Genomic DNA, 23356 nt, shown 5'->3' on the forward strand with positions numbered 1-23356 from the left:
AATCTCACAAATAAAAATGTTATGCGCGGTCTGTCGCAAGATTTTCCTTTCTTTCAACCACGTATCACGTAAGTGTTGGTTTGCAAACTGAACTATGGTTCCAACCCACCGCGGTGGCATAATGGCTTCGGTGTAGTGCTGCTAAGCCCGAGGTTGCGGGATCGAATCCCGGCCGCGGTGGCCGCTTTCCATGGGGGAGAAATGCAAGCCCGTGAATTAGGTACACGTAAACCACCCCAGGTGCTCGAAATTAACCTGGAGTACCCCACTACGACATGCCGCATAACAATGTCGCGGTTTTAAACGTAAAATTCCAGCATGAAATTTTTTCTTTAACAATATTTAACAATCCCTGTTTTTCAGGCTGCGGTAAGCTTAGTTTCCTTGCAATTTGACTAGTTTTACAGAGAAGGTCCTCTTCTCAGGATTCGGGAACTCCTTGTATCGTCATATTAAGAGGAAGCTTTAGCTCGGGTCGCTCCTATCTAAATACATGTAAAAGGGGGATTCGTTTTTCTCGGATACCACTGCACAAATTTGGCGAGGTTTGTTGCATTTAAAAGAAGAACTTAAAATCTAGTGACTGCGGGTTTTGTATTTTGAATTTAATTCGGCAATTTAAGTCGGCACAACAGCGACGCGACCTATTCAAATACAGATAAAACGCAAAACGTTTTTCTGAGATAACCCCTGGACCGATCTTAATGAAATTTTTTGCATTTGAGAGAAAGCTAAGTTTTAGTGACTGCTGAAGGGGAATTTGTACTTAGGGCCTGAATACCTTTATAAAGATTTTCGAAATTTTGGAAGTTCGAAATATAAAAGCACGAAATTTACAAATAAATAGCTGTGCATGAAGAACAGATATCGCCGTCCTGTAAACGGTGTCTCTTAGATCTTTCAAAGCGAACGAATTATATTTGTCAGTTTGTAGCTTACGTGAATTTTTTATGTTGTGTAAGAGGCGTCTGCAATAGCTGTATTCTCATATTACTAATTTTTTTTTAGATTCGTGTGTGATGTCAATTTTGTCTCCTTTAGACGTACTATTAGATGCAGTTCACAGAATTGTGATATTTTTCACTCTTGAGCTAGAGTTGTAAACTTGACAGTTTCGTTTCTGAAAATTTGCAAATTTTGCCCTTTTTAGTAAAAAACTGGCGGCCTAAATCAAAAATTCACAACCAACAATCATGAGATTTTCAGTTTTTCTTTTAAATGCGACCAACCTCATCAAATTTAGTGCATTGGTAACTGACAAAAGCTAATCCTCTTTTCACATGTATTTAGATTCGAGCATCCGACCTAAAGCTTCCTATCAAGAGGGAGCTTTAGCTCAGGCCCAACTCCGATGCGGCCTATATAAATACATGTAAAACGCAAAAACGTTCTTGTGAGATAATCTCTGGACCGATTTTAATGAAGTTTGTTGCATTTGAGAGAGAAAGATAAATTCTTATCGCGACGATTCATATTGCGACCATTGGCTTAAATTACGAGACCTTCGCTGTTGAAGACCCGCTGTCCTTATCCCAGCTGCAAACTGACGTCGCGCGCGTGTCCCGTTTAAAACCACGCTGTCAATCTGTTTCACTGTCATTTTAAAAAACCCCGGGACGGCGCTTCAGCTTCCGGGGGTTGTGTCATGGTGCATTTTCACAGGACCATGTGGGCGAGAGAGAGACAAAGAGGAAGCGGTAGACAGCAGCTGGCTCCGGTTTCATACACCACAGGTGGTCTTTGTACAAACATTGATTAATCCCTTAAATGTACGTATTTGGGAGGTGTCCCCTATTTGTGATCTGTGAGAGAGCCTTCAAATATTCTATGATGACATCTGCCCAAACAATGCAAAACTTCTCTCTCATAATGTATCAAGTGGACAAGACCATTTATTGAGTTTAGCTATAGATACCGTCATCGGAACAGATGTCTCATAGTGTGGAGAAAAATCTGGAATTGGCACTTTCACTCCTGATCCAGACTGGTCATTCTCACTCAGGATTCTAGACTACTTCTGCGTCAGCAGGCGTCTGGTGTGCTGCGACACCACGTACCCGATCACACGAGGGTTGGACCCTCCCGCGTCTAACCGTGTGCTGCTTAGCCTCGTTTTACCCGTGTCTGGGGAAAAGGGGAGGCTGGGGGTTGAGCCGATGCCGGGTGCTTGGACGTTTACGGCCTCTAGGTGGAGGCAACACACCTCTTTGGCCTCGGCTTCACGTAGACGGCACCCCCGGACTGACCCACCCAGGGGAAATCAGTGGTTGCCTTTTCCTGTCCCCTTCTACATTCTGCGTCTTTCTCTCTACCTTTCAATGTTTCCTGTCTTCTCATCTCTTCTATTTACTTCCGACTTTCCTGGCAGCGAGGGTGAACCTCCTGTGGGGGACCAACCTTGGGTACTCCAGATTGGGTTATAGCATCACCATAGAACTGGCGAGGGCTTGTCTTACTCGTAAGATTTGCTCCGTCCCCATGTTGGGCTTGGTGGTGGGTGGGTGGCGCTGCTCCCGAACTTAAGACCACTTTATTATGATTTATAGTAAACCATTTTCTCATGATCTCCCACTAAAAAGAGGGCGCACCGATGCAACGTTTCAACTCTTTTTTAAAAACAATGAAGAAAAATTCCCCAAGTTCTATGGAATCCAGAGTGATGGCGACATGAGCGTACGTAAATTTTCCCCCTTCATGGTGGTCAAATGCCTCGCAAACACGATAGGACCTGGCTACAGACCACAAAGATGACCAATGGAAACCTTCTGCTTGAATTGAAGGATAAAGCTCAATATAATAAAATGACTGACTTGAAATGCATTGGCGATGTAGCAGTCACTGTGTCGGCACATCGAACCATGAATACGAGTCGTGGAGTAATCTATGAAGACAACTTTTTGGACATTAGTAACGAATAGCTGCTTGAAGGTTTTCAGGACAAAGATGTCATTAAGGTAGAAAGAATTATAATGCGCAGGAATAACGAACAACTTCGAACAAAGCACATTGTACCAACCTTTAGCCCTAGTGTGCTGCCTAGTACATTGGATGCAGGCTATATTAAAGTACGTGTTAGGCCATACATCCCAATTCCTCGACGATGCTTTAAGTGCCAGAGGTATGGGTATGGATCCCAGACATGCCGAGGAAGGCAGACTTGCGCAAAACGTAGCTCGAATGATCATCCATCAGACACTTTCGACTCATCTCCACATTGTGTGAAATGTGATGGAAGCCATCCAGCCTACTCCAGGACGTGCCTTAAATGGAAGAAAGAAAAAGAAATCATTGCACCAAAAGTCAAAGAAAATATAACATTTCACGAAGCAAGGAAATGTCTTTCGTACTTAGATCACACAAGCTTTTCCGAGGTGGCGCGATGGGGGGCAGCGTCACAAATGCCTCGGGAGTCTACCGTGGTCACTGACAGTGGTCCGGTAATCACTCCGCCTGCCCCCTGGTGGCAGCAGCAAGTGCTGCTCCATCATCATCGAAGGTGTGGCCCTGCAGACCTCGGTTCTGCAGGTCCCAAAAACTCCACGGCCTGGCACGAAAACTTCAGCGACTAGTTCACGGTCCTCCACAACCTCAGAGAAGGTCATGGAGGTCGATGAAAGAACCCCTGCGTCATCGACGCCGAAAGATCAGCGCTCTCAGGAGCGCGCTAGGAGGGATAAAATTCCTGTAACTGCTCTGAGAAAGGGACCGGTAACCTAAACGGTTACTGCCCTTGTATACACATCCATCTATCTTTACCATGTGCTCTCGAACATAGACAGCAAAAATCTTCCTTGATATGGCTACACAAATAACTTAGTGGAATACCAGGTGCCTATTTCGCAATCTAGATGATGTCAAAGATACACTAGAGGAATATCAGGCACAACTGTTCTGTGTTCAAAAACACATTTAAAGTCGACACACAAGAACTTCGTGAAACAGTACATAGTTTTCCGTAAAGATCTAAATAATGGTAATTCTCCTTCAGGTGGTGCGGCAATCATAGCCCAAAAGTCAGTATCATGCCAGAATGTATCACTCCACAGTTCATTTGAATCAGTGGCTGTTCGGGCTATATTGTTCAATCAAATTGTAACTATTTGCTCAATATATATATTGCCTGATGAATGGTTTGACACTGCAAAACTTGAAAAGCTGATTGACCAGCTTCGTGAACCTCATATAGTAATTGGAGATTTTAATGCTCACATCACATTCTGGGGTGACTCAAGAGGGGATGCGAGAGAACGGGCAATAGAAAAATTCATTCTTTCATCTGGAGCCTGTCTATTTAACAAGACAGAGCCAAGTTTTTACAGTTCTACCCACAACATGTATTCATGCATAAATTTAGCCACAGGGTCAGTATCACCTCTTCCATACCTGCAATGGAGAGTTATTAGTAATCCACATGGGAGTGATTACTTCCCAACGCTCATAGAAACAAGAAAGTGGCACAATGGGCCAGCTTACCCCAAAAATGGAGACTTCATAGTGCAGACTGTTTGAAATTTAGAAACATGTACACTGTGCCTGGAAGATGTGGACCACCTAGGTGTAGAGGAACTGGCCAGCTAAATCACTGAACATATCCTCTTTTCTGCTCGAAACTACATACCTCAGTCCTGTACAGATAAAGTCAATCCAAAACCATGGTGGAACAAAGACTGTGAAATTGCTAAGAAACGGTAGATCACAGCATGGAGCAGATTTTCACGCTACCCAACAACAGAAAATCGAATAAATTTTAAGCGGTGCAAAGCAAATGGCCGCCGTATCCGGCAAATATGCAAAAAGAGAAAGCTGGACACGCTACAAATCACCCATAACCTCATACACGGATGTTAGGAAAGTATATAACAGGGTACGTAAAGTAAAAGGACAACGTCCAAATTATTTTCCTCTCATCACTGGCTCTGGTGATACAATAGAAGATCAAGCAAACACTCTTGGTGAGCACATTGAGAGAGTATCAAGTTCGGAAAATTATTCCAAAACGGTTTTACACCATAAAAGAATAGCTGAAAATACTTCTCTGCGTCCAAACAAGTCACCAGAAAGATACAACCAACCACTAACATTCCATGAACTCAAGCTTGCCCTAGGCTCTTGTGGCAACTCGGCTCCAGGCTCTGAAACAATAACATATGAAATAATCAAGAGTGTGCCTTGTGAGACCTTAAATTGCATCTTAGGTCTTTACACTAAGATTTTTGTAACTGGTCATATACTTTCTCCTTGGAAGGAGGCAATAGTCCTGACTGTACTGAAACAGGGCAAGGACCCTTCCTTAGTTAACAGTTACAGACGAATTGCACTCACTAGCTGTTTACTTAAGGTATTTGAAAAACTGATTACCCATCGCCTCGTTTACTTTCTCGAATAGAATGGTGTATTGGACCCTCACAAATCAGGCTTCCGAAGAGCGAGGTCTACAACCGATAACCTTGTTTACCTTGAGTCGTATATACGTGACGCATTTGTACACAGCCAATACTGTCTATCTGTATTCTTTGATCTTGAGAAGGCATATGATACTGCCTGGCGATACGGTATTCTGCAAGACCTGTCGTCCTATGGAATTTGTGGTAGTGTACTGAGTATTTTGCAAAATTACCTATCTGAAAGGAAGTTCCGCGTAAGAATTGTCAATGTACTATTGCGCACTTTTGTTCAAGAAAACGGTGCACCACAGGGAGGAGTGCTAAGTTGCACACTTTTTATAATTAAAATGAACTCTCTCCGCTTTGTTATACCATCCACGGTGTCTTATTCTGTCGATGTGAACGACATCCAAATCAGCTTTAAATCTTGCAACCTGTTCACATGTGAACGCCTGATACAGTTAAGAGTTAATCGGCTCGCCAAATGGGCTGACAAAAATGGGTTTAGATTCAGTGCAGAAAAGACTACCTGTGTGCTGTTTTCCAGAGGAAGAGGGGTATGTCCTGACCCTTGCATTACCATGAAGGGGAGAAGCCTGGTAATTAGAAAAATATAAAAATGTTTGGGTGTAATCTTTGATACTATGCTAACCTTCATGCAGCATATAAAACAGTTGAAGCTGAAAGGTCTTAAAACTATTACCTTTTAAAGATTTTATCTCACCAGTCGTGCGGAACAGGTAGGTATTGCCTCCTATCTCTTTAAAAGTCTTGTATTGTCACGCATAGACTATGGATGCATTGTTTACCAGTCAGTTTCACAGATAACATTTAAGCTAGTCAATCCTGTCTCTCACTTAGGTATCCACCTAGCACTTGGTGCCTTTCGAATAAGCCCTGTCCAAAGTCTCTATGCAGAGTCAGATCAGTGGCCACTGGATTATCAGCGTACATATCTCGGAGTCACCTATGCAATAAGAATCATGTCGCAAAACAACATCTATGCAAAGCACACATAAATGATCAATCCACAAATCAGTCATATTTAAACAGGCCTTCACACGCCCCGCCGTTCCCGTTAGCAGTAAAATCAGTTGCGGTAAAAGTCGCAGTAGTTTTCAGATCTGCAGGAAAGCGACAGTGCTGAACCCATCCCATCTTGGAAGCAATGTCCAGTCACCTGTGACTTGTCCTTTACAGAGCTTAACAAAAAGAGTTGTCCAAGTGTCCTCATCCAGCAACATTTCTTGGCCCTTGAAGAAAAGTATAGACCTATGGTATTTCTCACTGATGCTTCAAAGCCTACAGCTTCGGTATCATGTTCAGCCCATGGCCCAAACTTCTCCAACTCTAAAACCTTGCATAACCATAGCAGCATCCTTACAGCTGCAGCGTACGGTATTCTGATCACTGTTGAGTACATATTACAGCACAAGATACAAAAGTCTAAAATATGCACAGATTATTTACCATTGTGACAGCCCTGTCCTGTGGCAGAGCAATCCGAAACCCTGTATTAAATCAGCTGCTTAAACACATTCACGTAGCGTATAAACAAAAACTTGCTCCTGTTCTATGCTGGGTGCCAGGCCACTCTGGGATCACGGGCAATGAAATGGCGGACAAATATACTGGACAAGCGGCTCATCGTGATACAATAAATGTAAGCTGCGTACCTGGTGCAGACATAAAACCTGCGGTACAACAGGTGCTGCGTATTCATTGACAAGCTAAATGGGACAGGGAATTTAAAGTAAGCTGCACCTGCTTAAACCGCAGTTAACCAAATCTCTCCCACTGAAGCTTGATAGGCACACCGAAGTCACCTTGGCATGACTCAGAATAGGACACGCTTATGGCACACGCAAATACCTCTTGACTGCAACTGACCTACCGACGTGCACAGGCTGCGGTGAGGACCCAACCGTCCTACATGTTCTCATAAAATGTCCTGAACTTCACTGAGTGCGAGTGGCTCATTTTGGGATCTCTATTTGCACCATATACCACCCCATCCCTCGATGTTCTTATCAGAGGATGCACTTCTTAAGTTTAAAAGAGTGCTTAATTATCTTGCACAAGTTAACTCCATCATAACCATCATCTCATTCATCATCTCGCACATCTCATTCCATCATAACCATCAGATTGTGCCTCACAGGTGATGTACAATCTGATGCACAAAAGTATGTCTGAGTTCTCGCACTTCTTGCGTAAGCAAGAATGGTACAACAAGGGATTCGGACAATCCAGAATAACTTAATATGTGTGCCTGTAGCCAATGCATTTAAGGCCTTATATTTATTTTAGGAATTATTTTAGAATTGATGCACTAATATCTGTATATCTGTCTTACATGTAGGCCTCTATACAGCCTTTATGTTATATCATAGAATAAACTCACAATTTTGCTAAATAAGAACACATGTTCTGGTGCTCTTTGGCCTTAGATGCCCTTGTTCCAATAAACTTCAATCATCAATCAATAAATTCCAGACTACTTATCCGTATTTCTGGCTGAATTTCTAGCATTAGCGATAGCCTTACGCGAACTAAATTCATCAATATCGACGGTAGTCATAATAGCGGATTATTTATCTTTATGTACATCACTCACAGCAAATACATGTAGTGGTACTAACCTCTTACGTACACTTCATCTTCTAGTGCATGCCCACATAAATTTAATTAGATTACTTTGGGTGCCTGGTCATAAAGGATTACACATGAAATACTTCCTACATCAGCTTACCTGACTACTGGTAGATTCAGGAGATATGTATTTGAACAAGACTTTTTTAACACAGTTGTAGCACATGTTTCAGAATGTCGACAACTCCTATTCCTCTGGCGCAAAACTTTCCGTCACACTGCAAGAACTGAAGTAATTTTTGCTCGATTACGCTGTAGAACACCAGTATTAAACTTTTATCGTCACAGGGCTGGTCTGGCACCCTCCCCCATGTGCCTAATCGATGCTGAAGGTGAGATCATAGATCATTTTTTTCTTCTTCTGCCGCCGTTTTTCTCCTTTAGGAAAAGCATTTTAGAACTAACGTTCAGGCAACTTGGTATAAATTTTTCCATTCTAATTATTCTTTATCTAGGAGCCTCCTCTATTGGAAACTACCACAGGAACGTTTGTTCGGTCGTGTACGAATTCACATTTGTTTCAAGGCGATTCTCCCAAATTCTTCGAACATTATTCTTATCCATTTCCACCTGACACTGCAATAGCATCCAGATCTTGGCCAATCCCCCGCAGTGGGCAAATGCCATCATAGAAAGATATCCTATCCTATCCTATCCTATCCTATCCTATCCTATCCTATCCTATCCTATCCTATCCTATCCTATCCTATCCTATCCTATCCTATCCTAGGAACTGGAGCTGTGACCTTTGAGCTGTGAGCCTGCGCGCTTACCACAAATATTTTCCCGTGTAAACAATCGCATATACGTTTTTGCACAGGGCTTCCTCTTCGTAAGAATATTTAGGAAAAATTAGGAGAGCTGTATGGGTAATTTGTAGTCAACGTTCTAAATGGGTGGGTTGAATGTGCTTGTTTTTTGCAATCGATTACGTGTGGAGGTGGAATAAAGCGTTATTAGTGTTTTTTACGAGCGGTGTAAAACTTAGACCATTGCTTGGTAGTATTACGACAACCAAGGTCAAATTTAGCGAACATAGGGGGAACGCTATGCCAACTTTGTGTGCGATATTAAATGTGTGTTAAACAAATACACCTCTTGCGAAATTTGTTTAATATTATACAAGTGCTAGAATGGGTCTCGTTCCCGTTATCAGCTAGGTTTCCTGCATTCCGAAGAGAACTCTGCCCTTTAGAAACATTATACTTGAAGAAATTGGGTGAATATTAAACTAAATAAGCCGCGAAGTTTCAAGGTTTCTCGTTTATTTAGATGCCTTGCAAATGATTATTCAACACTCGCTTTATTGCTTTTTATGCGTGATATATTTAGGTCGCCTCGCTTCTTCCGCGCACTAAACTAGGAAGAATCTTTATGCTTGGTGTGAGTAAAGACGAGGTAGTTGGCGGTACGTGTAGGAAAGTTAAAAATCAGTGTGTAATTGAGGCCTTGGCAGTAAATTAGGTATGCAAGCATTCTAGAGCGGTTTGAGTGCGTCTGTATAGAGGGGCTGAATTAAGCCTCCTGCCCTGGCACAACTACAAATGCCACGGAGATCAAGTTTAGCGAAATTGTGTGGAACGCTGGGAACGTGAAGTGTGTGTTGATGAATTACTGGCTTTTCGAAATTCTTAACTACAAGTACTCGAAAGCGTCACATCTGAGCAAGATTTCAAAGAGAGGAGGCATACACGGAAATCATATTAAAGGATGCGCTATAACTACAGGAAACTGAAACTCCTAAATTGTATATGCCGGAAAGAAACAGCTTCGCTGGAAGTTGCCTTATAAATCTCCAAGGTCGCGCGCACATCTACCGTCGTTTTCTTCTTGGGAATATTGCTACGTGTTGCAAAAGTCCCGTATGACGATGTATTTAAAATATTTGCAAGGGAGACAACCATGCATAAACACGATGGCTGTCGAGACTGATTCCACCTACACACGTCAAATCGTCCTTTCCTGACTGGCGCCACTCTCGGTGGCGCCGCAATATAACCCCCGCATGTAAAGGCTCCGTCTCGGCACTAACTATAAAGTGAGGTGACCTCGTGGCAAAGTAACGCTTCAGCCGGGACAATTACGCGAAGTCCGTGGGGACACGCGAGCCCGGTGTAACGATGTCGTAGTTCACATCGCCAAGCTGATGCACTATCGTGTACAGCTGGCAGCAGCTTTTCAGATAAGCTGACGCGGTGACATGGTGTTAGGAGGACAGCGGAGCAAGGAGGAAATAGAAAGTCCCGATATCGGCTGTCGTACCGGATCTTCGGTGCTACCTGAGAATCAGTGAGCCGAGAACCAGAAATCTGGCGTGCCGTGAGAGCGTGGGCGAAGACGTCTTGAACATGAGTGAGTGGGAGTGCTCATCGAGGAAGGTAGCAGTGTGTCAAAGGGGTGTATGGCGGCTGAAGAGAAGGTGAAAAGGTGAAAAGCTCCCCCTTCCCAACCCCCTACTAAACTTCTGGGACTACCTTAAACTTAAACAAAGCACCACCCAGTTCTCCCAGAAGGCAACTTCTGCAGGGCAAATCTATTTAACACATATTTTCAACCAGTTTTTGCTGTTGACCACAGAAACGTTCCACACGTTAACTCTTGCATCTTGTGACATTTAGAAACAGCTATAGTAACTGACCGTGGCCTAATTAACCTTTTACTAAATATTGACACTAAAAGGGAGCCATGTCGGATAAGATACCTAATATATGTTTCTTAAAAGGTAATAAAAGTGGTTAGGAAGATACGTGTGTTCGTGTGCTCAATCCTAAATAAATCAGTAATAACATGCATATCACCACATGACTCGAAAATCGAGAATATTTGCCGAGTAGACAAATCAGGAAACAAAGCGGAGACCTCCAACTGCAGACCGATTTCCTTTACCAGCACCGCCCGTGAGCTTTTAGAACACACAGTCCTGAAATATATGACCACTTACCTGGAAGAAGAAAGCATTTCGTCACTTTGTCAACACGGTTTTCATAAAACGCTGTAAACTGTGACTCAGCTGATGGAATTAATTCAGTATTTGTCATTGAGCATCAATAAATAAAAATAAATAGACCTAATTTTACTAGATATTTCGAAAGCTTTTGGCCGTGTCTCATCGCAAAGAAAAATCATGAGTAAACTCGAATCAACATGAGGGAGCAGTCGTGTCATTACATACATTAAAGAGTACCTCACTAGACGATTACAATTATAAGAAATTCACCGTGGGGCCTTGACATTATCTGCTGTCACATTTGATGGGCCTCAGAGTTTGGCTCCTGTTATTTTTGTTTTTTATTACCGAATTACCATCTAACATACGCATAAAGTTAGGTTCGCCGACGATTGTATACTATACTAAGAAATTAACTCACCTGAGGAATGGTGCACCGATTGTTTGATGACCCTTAACGTTAATAAATCCGTGGTCGCAACAATTACCAAGAAAAAAACAACAACACAGGTCTGGGTTTTCGTACACTACCGATAACGCCCAACTAACTCGAGTTTTAGAGCATCAATACATTCGTTTACTACTATCCTGCAAACTTAGATGGAACTCTCACCTTAACAGCATCACATAAATCACCCTAAAGCAACCTCTTCTTTCTCAGAAGATGCATTCTTGCGCCAGCTGAAACCGAACTGTAACCTTCAAGACATTCGTTAGAATAGCTATCGACTATGCTAACATGGTTGCGACACACGAAACATAACGTGAATAAACTAGAAGGCGTATAAAAAAGCGGTTAGGTTCAATTTATCAAATAGCAACTTCCGTACTCACCCACCCAATTACTAAAGTGGGCTGGCCTTCTTAAGCTTTGAAAAGAGAGTGAAAGTAGGACACCTAAAATTCACGTACCAGCTTCTTCCCAACCAGGTGAATATTGACACTAATAGATACAAATCTATAACGTCAGCAAGGCCTACACGCATCAAACACTCTTTGAAACTCTATGAATACACGCATCATTCTAACTGCCCGAAATATTCGTACTTTCCTACAGCAATAAGGTATTGAAATAAGCGTGACTCATTAACTGCTAACTCATGTTCGCTAAACCAGTTCACAGCGATAGTCGAGGAAGATTTACTTACACTGCATGACTCAGTCACCTTGGCAAAATTTCTGAAGCTGTAACTACAACTAAACGATTCTTTATGTTGTTCCATTTATTTAGTTCGTTGTATTGTCATGTGTAGCATACCCTGTATATTGTAACCCCTGCATTGTACTTATGTAAACCAGCTGATCTTAACTTTTTTTTTACATATACTGCGATTGTCCTATTTACTGTTGTTCCTCTCTTAATGTATCGCCACATAACCTTTCGTTTCTACTGTCATTTCTAGAATCCACATATCATTGTTCAAACCAGTATTCTGTGTAACGTACATTGTTAACATATTTTGTGGTTTATTCTTGAGATGTACTTGGTGTAGCAACTTTCCTGCTTTTATCTCAGGTGACATTGGCAGTATTACTAAATAAATAATCATAATAATTACATCAGTTGCAGTTGAACGCATTGCACTTTGTACTATACTTATTATGGGCTTCATATGGATTCCAACATGGGCGTTGGATCTAAATTACTTTCTTTTAAGTGCGTCATATGTATATAGAAGTTATAACGTTAGAAATTTTCAGCTCGTTAACGCTTGATGAATTGTGTAACGAAAGAGCTCAGCACCTGAGGACAAGGGTTTTGATCAGTAGAATGTTTTTGTTTTATATTTACGCTAAGAAAATTCTGATTTTGGACCTGTCTCATGTTTTCTGAAGGTGCATTGAACAAATAGCTTTATCGTGCTAATCAACATTGCCATTGAATGTGTGATTTGAAATTGATCATAATATTCTCATCCAGGAAGATAATGTTGACCATATTTTACCATCGAAAAACGTGATAAAAGGTTGTGTAACTATTATGCATGAATAACTGCTTGTAAGTGAAATTGAGAGTTGTTTATGTCAACTATAGCTTTATTTATGCACCACTAAATGAGTTGACCTATGCTGTGGCTTCCACCGATTGCAGTTGTGCTTCGGCTTCAATGCTGTGCAGATTCGATTTCATTTCGCACGATGTTTTGCGGCTTAATTACGAGATTGTGTTACTGAACATGACAGCTGTTTTTATGGAATGATTTTGAACGCAACTGAAGACAGTACACGAAGCGCTTCAAAAGTTTACAAAATGCAAATCAACAAACTAGCCAGATTGACCATCTTATCGAAGATAATTAAAATATATAATGTGCCTATTAGCTCCAACACTTATAAACTTACACTCGAGAAAATGTAGACACTAATTAGAGAGCGTCATGCTACACGAACACGCAGTGAGAGGGGTTGCTTAGTGACTATGGTGTTGAGCTGCTAAGCACGAGGGCTCGCGATCGAATCCTGGTCACGGCGGCCACATTTCGATGGGGGCAAAATGCGAAAACACCCATGCACTTAGATTTAGGCGCACACTAAAGAACCTCAGTAGGTCAATATTTCCGGAGTCCGCCACTACGGCGTGCCTCATAATCAAATCGTGGTTTTGACACGTAAAACCCCATAATTTAATTTAGTGAGAGTGGCAGCTAGTGAATGAAAATGCATTTTAGCTATAGCTTAGTGGATGATAAAGGCTAGTCTTCCCGGCAGACGCCATAGGTGAGCCGTTCGCAGTGCCACCATTGGTCACGCCCGAGGCCAATAGACGCATCAGCGGTCGGATCTTAATATCATCTGAAGGTTTAGGTTCTCTGGTCCACAACTGTGTATATCCACTGCTAAATGTTCTGCAGCGTAAACTGTTATGGACTCATTTCAATAGCCGTTTCGGTTGGCGATGTTGTCCGCTGCCGCCGCCGTCGCCGGTGTCCGTTACAGCTATCGCCAGACCCACAATGGGGGATTGGCCAAGAAATGGACGGATTATCTGGAGGCATTAAAAAAGAAAGAGATAGGTAGATGTATAAAAAGTGCTGGAATGGAAAACATGCAGGGCATACTGGGTATGCCAATAAATAATAATAATAATAATAATAATAATAATAATAATAATAATAATAATAATAATAATAATAATAATAATAATAATAATAATAATAATAATAATAATAATTAGCATCGTATTGTGCCACTTTTCATGCGATTTGAGGCGCCCTGCGTAGCGTCGATACGTGCGTACTTTACCTTGCAGTTGCATATTATTACACCAGGTGGCACGCCATGTATCACTTGCATAGGTAGCCGTACAAGGTAGTTCGTGCATAGAGTTACTATAACACCTAGAAGGTAATCTGGCGCCACCGTCTATGGGAGTTTCGTAAGGGGGCACCGTGCCGTCATGGGAATGACGGTATATGTGTCTGCGAGGCTCGTGTTGGCTGGTGTTGTAAGAGGCTTCGTCTAAAACGTGGATATGGCTACGCAAATAACGCGTTCTCAAAGTAAAATCTTCATAAAATGATTCCATTCACGCATATTCATTTACTCACCCACAATGCATGACCGAGCAAAGAAAAGCAAGAACAGACGACCAACTGTTTCAAAGCGAGCGCGAACCTTGTCGTCTGTCCTCCAACTTTAGCGGCCCGCTGATACCTTTTACGTAACATGTAGTCGTACACACAATAACAAGTTCTCATAGTTAAAAAAAAAAAACATGTTCTCGCGCAATAAAAAAACTAAAACAGCTTTTCACGTGCTGTTTTAGTAGAAAATGAATCATTGTGACAGACGGAACGGTACTTGCCAAGCGCGTCTTCAAGGTGTCCTGTCTCTACGAGAACGATGCCAATCCGAAGTCACAATATACCGGCATTCCCATGCATACCACAGCGCAGCAGCGCCAGATTTCCCTCTAGGTAATGTAGTGAGAAACTCTGTGAGTTCGTGTATCCTATCAAGTATGTGGCTCCTACCCATTATGGAATATTGGCCAAGGAATGGTTGGATTGTATTAAGGAAGGAAAAGAAAATTAAGGAGATGCACACAAGAATGCTAGAATGAAAAATAAGTCACCGACGATCGCGATACTCCCTAATGTGAAATTTGAGCGCAGCGCCATACGTGTTTTTATTTCTTGATGTATTGGATGGCACGGGCAATCTGTCTCGTGCGGCACGTTGCAGAGGGAGAGAAGGGAGAGTAGTGTGACGCGTCTGCTGGGCTAAACTGGCCATCGCGAGAAGCAGCGCGTGGATGACGCGTGGGCGCGATTCACAGAAGCCGCCGCAGACAGACCTCCGCTCATGCAGCGCTTTGTTTCCATTAGAGTGTACTGTAGTAGGATACAACGTAAAAAAAAACAGCAGTTGGCAACCAAGGCACACGGACATAACTGAAGCAGCGCGGCGTTGTGTTACTCCGCTAGCCAATCACTGAAGCAAATAAAGTCGTCGTCATGTGACGTTTTCAAAATGGCGTCGCACTTGGTGCCTCCGGAGCGTCTGCTCTTCTTGAGGAGTCTTTTCATAGGTGGAAGCGATGAGTGTGCAACAGACATGGACAAAGTTTATAGTGTCTGAGCATATCAGTCTTCAATAGTCCTCGGTACAGTTTATTTAATTGCTGAGCCCGTTTTACTCGTGAAACTTTACTGCCAACTGATGTGAAACTTGACAGCCAATAGTTGCAGCGAAGCGAACGTTTTATCTGAGTTCAATAAAGAATGAGGCTCTCACCATTTCACAATAATAGACGAGTCAAAACGTATAAACTTATCCGTTTATAACTTTATTTTTGTGGTTACCGCCTTATTTAAGTAACAGGAAAAGTTTGAAGTGCTTAACTATTTGCAGCCTCGCGGAGGAACAGTGGCTGGCGTTTATGAGGCCTTCATTGCAGACATAAGTTGGATCCGACTATAGAAAATGGTAAAGTGGACTGCACCGTAGAGTTTCATACAATAATTATTGTATGAAACTCTACGGACCGAACGGCGTTATCCCGCTGAGGCGCCGCGTGTGGAAAAATTGTGCGAGGGCGCTGCGAGCGAACTGGATTGGGGCATAGACGCGCTTCGCGGCAGATTCAACGTAATTTCGCTGCGGGTGCTGAGACCGATTGCGCGCGTACGCTCTTATAATGATGCTTCATTTCAACTGCAAGTTTATATTGACACCTTTTTGCTACGTATGCATATTTGTGCAGTAAAACTTCTAGTGATGTTACTTGTTTTTCCATGCCCGCGACTCTTGTCGACTGGTACCGATTGTAGTTTGAGCCAAGTGAACTGCACGATTTACCATTGTTTTCTAAAAGTAGCACCTATTTTTGCCACAGAAGCCGCCTGTCTGCAAAATGAAGCTACGTGAGAAAATGTTATTGATATCGTGTCATTTTACGCGCGCTTCTTGTTGGTGGAATATTGTTCACTGAAAATGATCAAATAAAATGGTATTATAGTGAAATAAACCAGGTTTATTAACTGTGTGATGCGAAGAGATGCAGATGACCAATGTACTTCTGGCAACTCTGAGAGTGCATAGACATATCTGTCCACGACACATGTAAGAGAAAGATCGAATTTTCTAAATGGGCTGTTTGAAAAAGCGAAACCTCCTTGCCGGTATAAGCGTGTTTCCTTTAAAAGCCGCACCAGCCCCAGGTGAAGCAATCGACTTTTCGAGAAAAGGAATCAAGACATTTATTAGACGCTACTATGAACAACAGTGTTAGGGAATATGTATTGCCTATGTACTCAGACTGAATCAGGGAGACCTGGAAGTCTTTACCAATGTAATCTGCGTGGCTTGTCTGGCGATCTCCTTCAACGTGCCAGCAGACGACATGAGCAGAAACGTATGGTCTAATCGAATGGTATTTGCTATTAAGATCATATTCGACTTCACAATTAACTAATAAATATTATCAAACTGTCCCTTCTGTTCGAATATAACGCATAACAGCACTTTTGATGTCTCGAAGGTGATGGGCCGATGCAAGTGAAGACTTTTATTCCGAATGATTTTGCTGCTGGAGAGCCGTGGCTGTTGCGCAGAGGCGCACCAGTTCATGAGAGAATTAACGTACGCGTGCTAATTGTTTCTGCTGAACAGGTTCCTAGCTGTCATTCAATATAAACGACCCGTTTTCGGGCAGCCTGTAGGTCTTCTAACTTGGTTCAGGTAAGGAAGACGTTTTTTGACAGTCTCACCATGTCTGCAATCCATTACCACTGGGTGCCCAATGTCGTACCACACTTATCGTTTTCAGCGAATAGAACAGATCTGCCAATATCTCTACGTGTATATCAGACATCCTGTGCCTTTAATTGCTTCGTTATTATCCTTATGATAGTGCAGCGTATAATTGCAACCAGCCGTTTGTGATACAGAAGCTGCTTAGTTAGCAGACGTACAGTTGGGAACGGCATTGCATTTAGGTATCAAATAAAAGCGTAACATGTTTTTCTCAGAAATCAGACTCGAGAATAATTTCTTTCCTTTACACCCCTAGGAAAAAGTTGAAGAACGCAACTACCTTCTTTTTTACTTAAACAAATTCTGGCATATTTAAGCCTGGTGATATGATTATGAGGCACCCTGTTCAGTTCTCACAGCCTGGTGTTCTTTAACGTGCACCTGAACGGAAGTAGACGAGTGTTTCTCCATTTCGTTCCCATCGAACTCCGTGACCTGGTTTGAACCCGTGAGCTCGAGTTTGGCAACATAACGCCATATCTACTATGTAGCCACTAATTAGGCTAGTGTGCCGCTTTTTTGTTATTTTTTTTGTTAGGTATGAACTGGACAAAAATTTCCCATGGCTTGCGTGCCAAGGATTTGTATATACCGGCTGCTTAAGCTCACTTTAGCAAGAGTTTTAAAATATGCCGATGCACTCTAAGATGACGCGACCAAGTGCATGTTGCTCACTTTTGTATGCAGTGTGTCATGCTACTTATTTTTATTTGCTTAAATTGATAATTAGTCAATATTAATTGAACAACTTCTGAAGCAACGAAGTTAGGCAAAAAAATCGAAACAGAAAGTTGTAGAGCGGATTGCAAAACGTCCGATTAGACAGTTTCTAAGTTTCCATCTATTAAGTATTAAAGTTTTTCAGCTTACTGCGGATGCCCGCGAAATCGAAAATATACCACGTGACGTATACCCGCTTGCGCGCCGTGATTGCAGGGCTCCCAAACTGTCCGCGTACAAACGAACGTAGCATCTAGCAGCGCGCGCTGCCGCTTAAAAGGCGACAGGGCAGTGACGCAGGCGTTGGCTGTGTGCTTTACGCCAGCGATGAGCTTCCCTCGCAGTGGTCCATGATAGCGATAAGTAGATGCAGCGGCAGCATACCCGGTTAAATGCTATGTTCGTTGCTATGCTGCTTGTGCCACGCAGGTCTGTGACTTTCTTTCTTTGCCTTTTGGCCGATGCTCTCGAATTCTACTGTTTCCATAGGGGATCCACATTTCAATGCCATTACACTTGCAAATTTATTGGGGACTTTTATTTGTTACTTATTTCACTATTCCAATAGCCCTCAGCGATCGCATGTTCTATGGCGACATAGTTTGACTGCGAAACCAAATACTTTGTATTTTTGCTATTGAGAAAACGAGAGAATTTATGGCGTGCCATCAAGTGGTCTCTTTGGGGATTCAGCAATATTCTAGTATGAAAAAGTCAGAGCTTGAATACTAAGGCCAGAAAAAAGAAACGATACGCAATAGTATGTTAAATTGGTATGGTTGGTAAATTTCGGAATGTGAAGGTAACGACGCCGAAAAGTGGACCAACACGATAATTAAAATAAAAAGAAATGAAACACAAGTGTAACTGCGAACCCATGCTTCGCAATCTTAAGTAGATACCATGAGCAATGCGAACGTGAAATTTGTGAAGCCGTCGCCGTCGTTCAAAGTGGTGAAAATAAAGCCAGCATGCTTTTGCTACCGCTATATTGTAATCAAGTCATAAACTTATCCAACACGTGGCACCGCACTGTTGTCGAGGAGGTCGCATGTTCTTGTTTGCTTTTTTTGCCCTGATGCTGATTGTACTTTAGGATATATTTACGTCAGCACGCAATAAAATTAATTGTTGGAGCCGTGTTTACCTGGTCTTGTCTTGGCCACGTTTTAGCGCTGTTACCTTGAATTTACATAAAGGATACGTACAGACGAAAACAAGTACGCGAAGTTCCACCTCTGCAGTGGTAGGAAGTTATTGAAGCATCTTACTATTAAAAACAGCCTTCAGCATCTTTGGTTACGGAGAACACACCGCTCATTGATGTTTGATGCTCTAGAATCATGTTGATTGTGAATATAAGCTGACATGTTCAATGTTCGCTTTCTGAGCAAGTTTTTCCGAAAAAACAAGTAGGGTTGAAGTGTCAATTTGTGGAATTGAGTAAGCGTATGAAATAAAATATATAGTAATTGTTTATACCTACGTCAAGGAATGTTGCAGAATCCGTGGTTTTCTCTTCACAATGCTCTGAATTTGACGTTCTTAGGAAAACAGCTATCCAACGATCATATAAACTACTACAAAGCAACAGTACGGAAAACTGAAAAAAAAAGTGTTTGAAACGGGCAACTAGCAAAACCTAGAGTAGCGAAGTGTTTTTGTTTCGATGATACTCACTATATTAAAAATTGATGATGGGAAATTATTCAGCGGGGATCACTGTTTGTTTTCTGCCAGTCCGTATCAGTTTCAAGCTAACCAACCATATTTATTATCCAGCATTACATACAAATGGCTGATACCTCTGCTTCCACGTAGAATGCTGGATGTCTTCGGTACTGGAAATTCTTGCACGAATTTGCAGTGGGAGTTGCAAGTTTGACTTTTTAGTCAGAATACATACCGAAGTATGCTGTTTATGCCCATAACTTATTCATTTTCGACATTTATTGCTCGTTGTTTGCCATGTGCGTTCTCCATTTCTTCCCACCTTGGTACTAATAAATTTTTCTTTTTTTATGTGACTACTGTAACTTTATTTTCATGTGAGCCGGGAGGTAACATTTGTAAATTATTCTTTGGCTCAAAGAAGATGGAGGGAGAGGGCTTGAACGTGCAGCATGTATTCGTTGCAACTGCAATGAAAGACATCAAATCACCTTGGCGTTCGCAAATATTTCTTGTTTACGGTAAGCTTTTCTCGGTCGTGTGGAACAAAACACATCCATTTAGATTTTTTTCAGTGTTCACCGTAGAGGAATAGTCAGCATTTGGCAACTAAGTTCAACCTCCCAGAGATACATCCGACCAATAGGAGGTGTATTCCTTGTGGTGTTGGGGTAAAGTTGGACTCCATGGAATACTCTAACACGCTTCTTAATATAAGCACAAGGGCTTTTGAACTTTGCACTTGCATCGAAGCTTGGCTGCCATTGTCGTAAATAGCGACTCAAGCAAACATGATCGTACCCTCAGCCACAGTAGAGCGTGGTTGCTGTGCCATAGACTGTTCTGCTGTTCTGACAAGTTCATGCGCACAAAAAAAAGGGCTTTTAAGCATGCCAACCATTATCCTCTAAATAGAGACTACAGACAAACAAGACAGATTGTTTGGGCGGTTAAAGCTTTCGTCTTGACTGAATTATTTTATTAGCACATAGCATCGGACATTAAAACTCATATAAATCCAACACCAGATGTGAATGACGTTTTTGTTGTTGTTGCTTGTAACGCTCTGTTGAAAGCGATGTGGAGACGGATACCTTTCTGCTTGTTTTGCTGTAATGCTGTCTTCAACACGCATGGTATGTCGTCTGTTGTGTACTCGTTTGGCCAGGTAGAATTCGACCTATGTATACTACTCCGGCCATGGCTGGCATGAGGCTGCTGGCCGTAATAAATAGAGTAAATATAACAAACTAAAAATTAAGCGTTCTTGCCTTTGTATTTTGTCTCAGCATGTAAATAACACGAATACAAAAAAGAACCTATACGGCAATTAAGTACATTATAACAGCGTCGCGTGCCGTTAGGTTAGGCTTTAGGTGGAGTTTTACCATTTAATTTTATGCTCTCAGAGGGAAGCATTCTGCTATAAGAAAATACTACTAGTATACAGTAGTGCCTCGCAGAACGAACTCCTCGCTTAGTGAGCAGTTTGCTGAGCAAAGTGGACTTGCTCGCGATTTTTAGTTGGCAGAGCGAGCCGAATTCCATAGAAGAAAAGAAAAAAGAAGAATGAGCAGGTCGCAGACTCTGTGGGAACCGACGTTATGCGAGGCATTTCGCAAGTAGCTGGATGTGTAGCATTGTTTAGGGTTGCGTAAAGCGTTACCACGTTGGCCAATGTGTTAGCGTAAATCGAGTGTTTTTGTGTGTGATACGAGTGCAGTGAAGTAGAATTAACGCGAGTACGCGCTTGTGACGACAGGAGCAAGGACGCTATAGCTTAAAGCTATTCGAAACTTTTCTATTCCATTTCTGCAATGAGCCGTGTATGATTGGTCAAAGAATTTTTGAGCCAACCCCACTTCGCCTGTCTCTCACGCGAAGTCACGAAAACTGCGGAAACGCCCCATCTGATATGATCTGTGCACACTGATTATGCATGCTTAGGCCGAACGAAAGAAAAAGAATTACTTCTGATTCGACGCCTTTTTCGCCTTAATACTCTGCCACTGACCAAATGTTTTTGGGCTGCTCCCACTTCGCCTGTCTGCCACGCAACGTCACAAAACCGGGAAAACTCAGCGTCAAAGTGACGTATACACGTTAAAGATACATTAATATGCCGAACAAAACTGATTTTTTTTATGCGAAGCATATTACGAGGGCTCAACCCAGCTCCTCAGGCGCGGCGGTGACCATAAAATCACGTGACACCGTGACGTCACGACAGAGGAGAAGTGGCTTTGGCTCAACTCTTGCAAGACGGGCTGGGTGGGAATCGAACCAGGGTCTCCGGAGTGTGGGACGGAGACGCTACCACTGAGCCACGAGTACAACGCTTCAAAGCGGTACAAAAGCGCCTCTAGTGAATGCGGTGTTGCCTTAGAAACGCGCTGTTTCTAAGGCGTGCGTCTCTTGCTCAGGCGCACATTTCGTTGCCGCGCCGAACGCTGCTTTGCTCGACGCTCACCGCGTCCAATGCGGGGCGCGTAGTCGCTGCCCTGTAGCCCATTGTCTTACACCCCTTGGCGGGTCGACGGGAACGCTGTCGCGTTCCACTCTTGAAGGCGAAGAAGTAATGCATGAGTTGTTTCTTCGTCTAGCCGAACCAAATATAGCCAAGCAACAGCAGTTCACCAGGCTAAACAGTGGTTCAACAACTAAAATAAAGGCTAGTATGCTTCGCATCCTGGGCTTAACCTTACCTAAGCCACAGCCATTTTTTTTTCTGAATAGCCGGAGGTTGCCTCGTTCCGAAATGAATAGAAGATGGCTGCCCACCGATTGCTTTGGCTGGGAGCGACCGCGTAGAATTGTTTTAGTTGCCTATAATAAACATTTTTCCGTGGCATTATAACGTTATGCAGCCCTTTCGGTACGTATGCGACATCACTCTGCGAACTATTTTTTGTTGAGGATCCGTTCTGGCGGCACTTTTTAACGTTCCGTTGCATGCCACTGCAATTTTCGACCATCCATCGCAGGCTAAGAAAAGGGAAGCGAATCAATCACGGACGCCGGCACCACCCTCTTCAGCCGCTTAGCTGCTTTCACTGTTCTGGCTCATCCCATCGAATCTCTCTCCAATTGAATGTGCTCCGCGCCTGTTGTCAGCTAATTCGACAAGGAAATCTGCTCAATGTAGGCAATGCTTTCAAAGCAAAATAGAAAAAAAAACTCCTTTTAACGAGGAGCGCGTTTGACTGGGCTTCTCAAGCAACGCTGCGAGTTACCGCCTGATGCTTGCGTCGGTGGTTATGTAAATTTGACGTCAGAAGATTGGAATAACAACAGATTGGAATAGTTTTGCGTTATAGGGCCCCAAGATGACGACGGTGGTAACGACGATTCCATGATTTCTACGAATGATGACATTAATGAGGACGGATGGCATGTAGGTGCGAGATGCGTAAGAAACACATAAACTAAATGCTTGCTGACGGCACCACGTGATATCACTTAGAGTACACAAACGGGTGACTTGATGGTGATACTGCAGCACAACGTGGAGCCTGTGACCGTTTATAGTCATGCAGGCTAGTGACGTGGTGCAGGTTGTCGCCTTGGCCGAGCCGTGACGGTGCTGCCACAGTAGAATTCGATGCAGCGTAGTCGTACTTGGATGCTATTTGCACCAGGAAAGAGCGCGCCTCGATGTTTGGTTAAGCGGCCTGGTAACCACAAGAAGGGCCGAGAAAGTCCGGCACAAGCTTTGGGAGGAACG

General features: G+C 42.7%; 1 long non-coding RNA gene across 2 annotated transcripts in view; it reads right to left on the bottom strand.

Moving 5' to 3' along the window:
- Positions 1-12090, bottom strand: part of LOC135917258 (uncharacterized) — a 34087-nt gene extending 21997 nt beyond the window's left edge. The window contains exons 1-4 of one of the 2 annotated variants that reach the window (XR_010569239.1): positions 11896-12090; positions 5914-5980; positions 5080-5132; positions 3017-3260 (exon numbers count right to left, since the gene is read on the bottom strand). This is a non-coding gene — a long non-coding RNA (uncharacterized lncRNA). The remainder of the gene's footprint in view (positions 1-3016; positions 3261-5079; positions 5133-5913; positions 5981-11895) is intronic. The other variant, XR_010569238.1, reaches the window with a different exon arrangement.
- Positions 12091-23356: the final 11266 nt, after the last annotated feature.

This window comes from Dermacentor albipictus, chromosome 5, assembly GCF_038994185.2.
Source record: "Dermacentor albipictus isolate Rhodes 1998 colony chromosome 5, USDA_Dalb.pri_finalv2, whole genome shotgun sequence".
NCBI classification, from domain to species: domain Eukaryota; kingdom Metazoa; phylum Arthropoda; class Arachnida; order Ixodida; family Ixodidae; genus Dermacentor; species Dermacentor albipictus.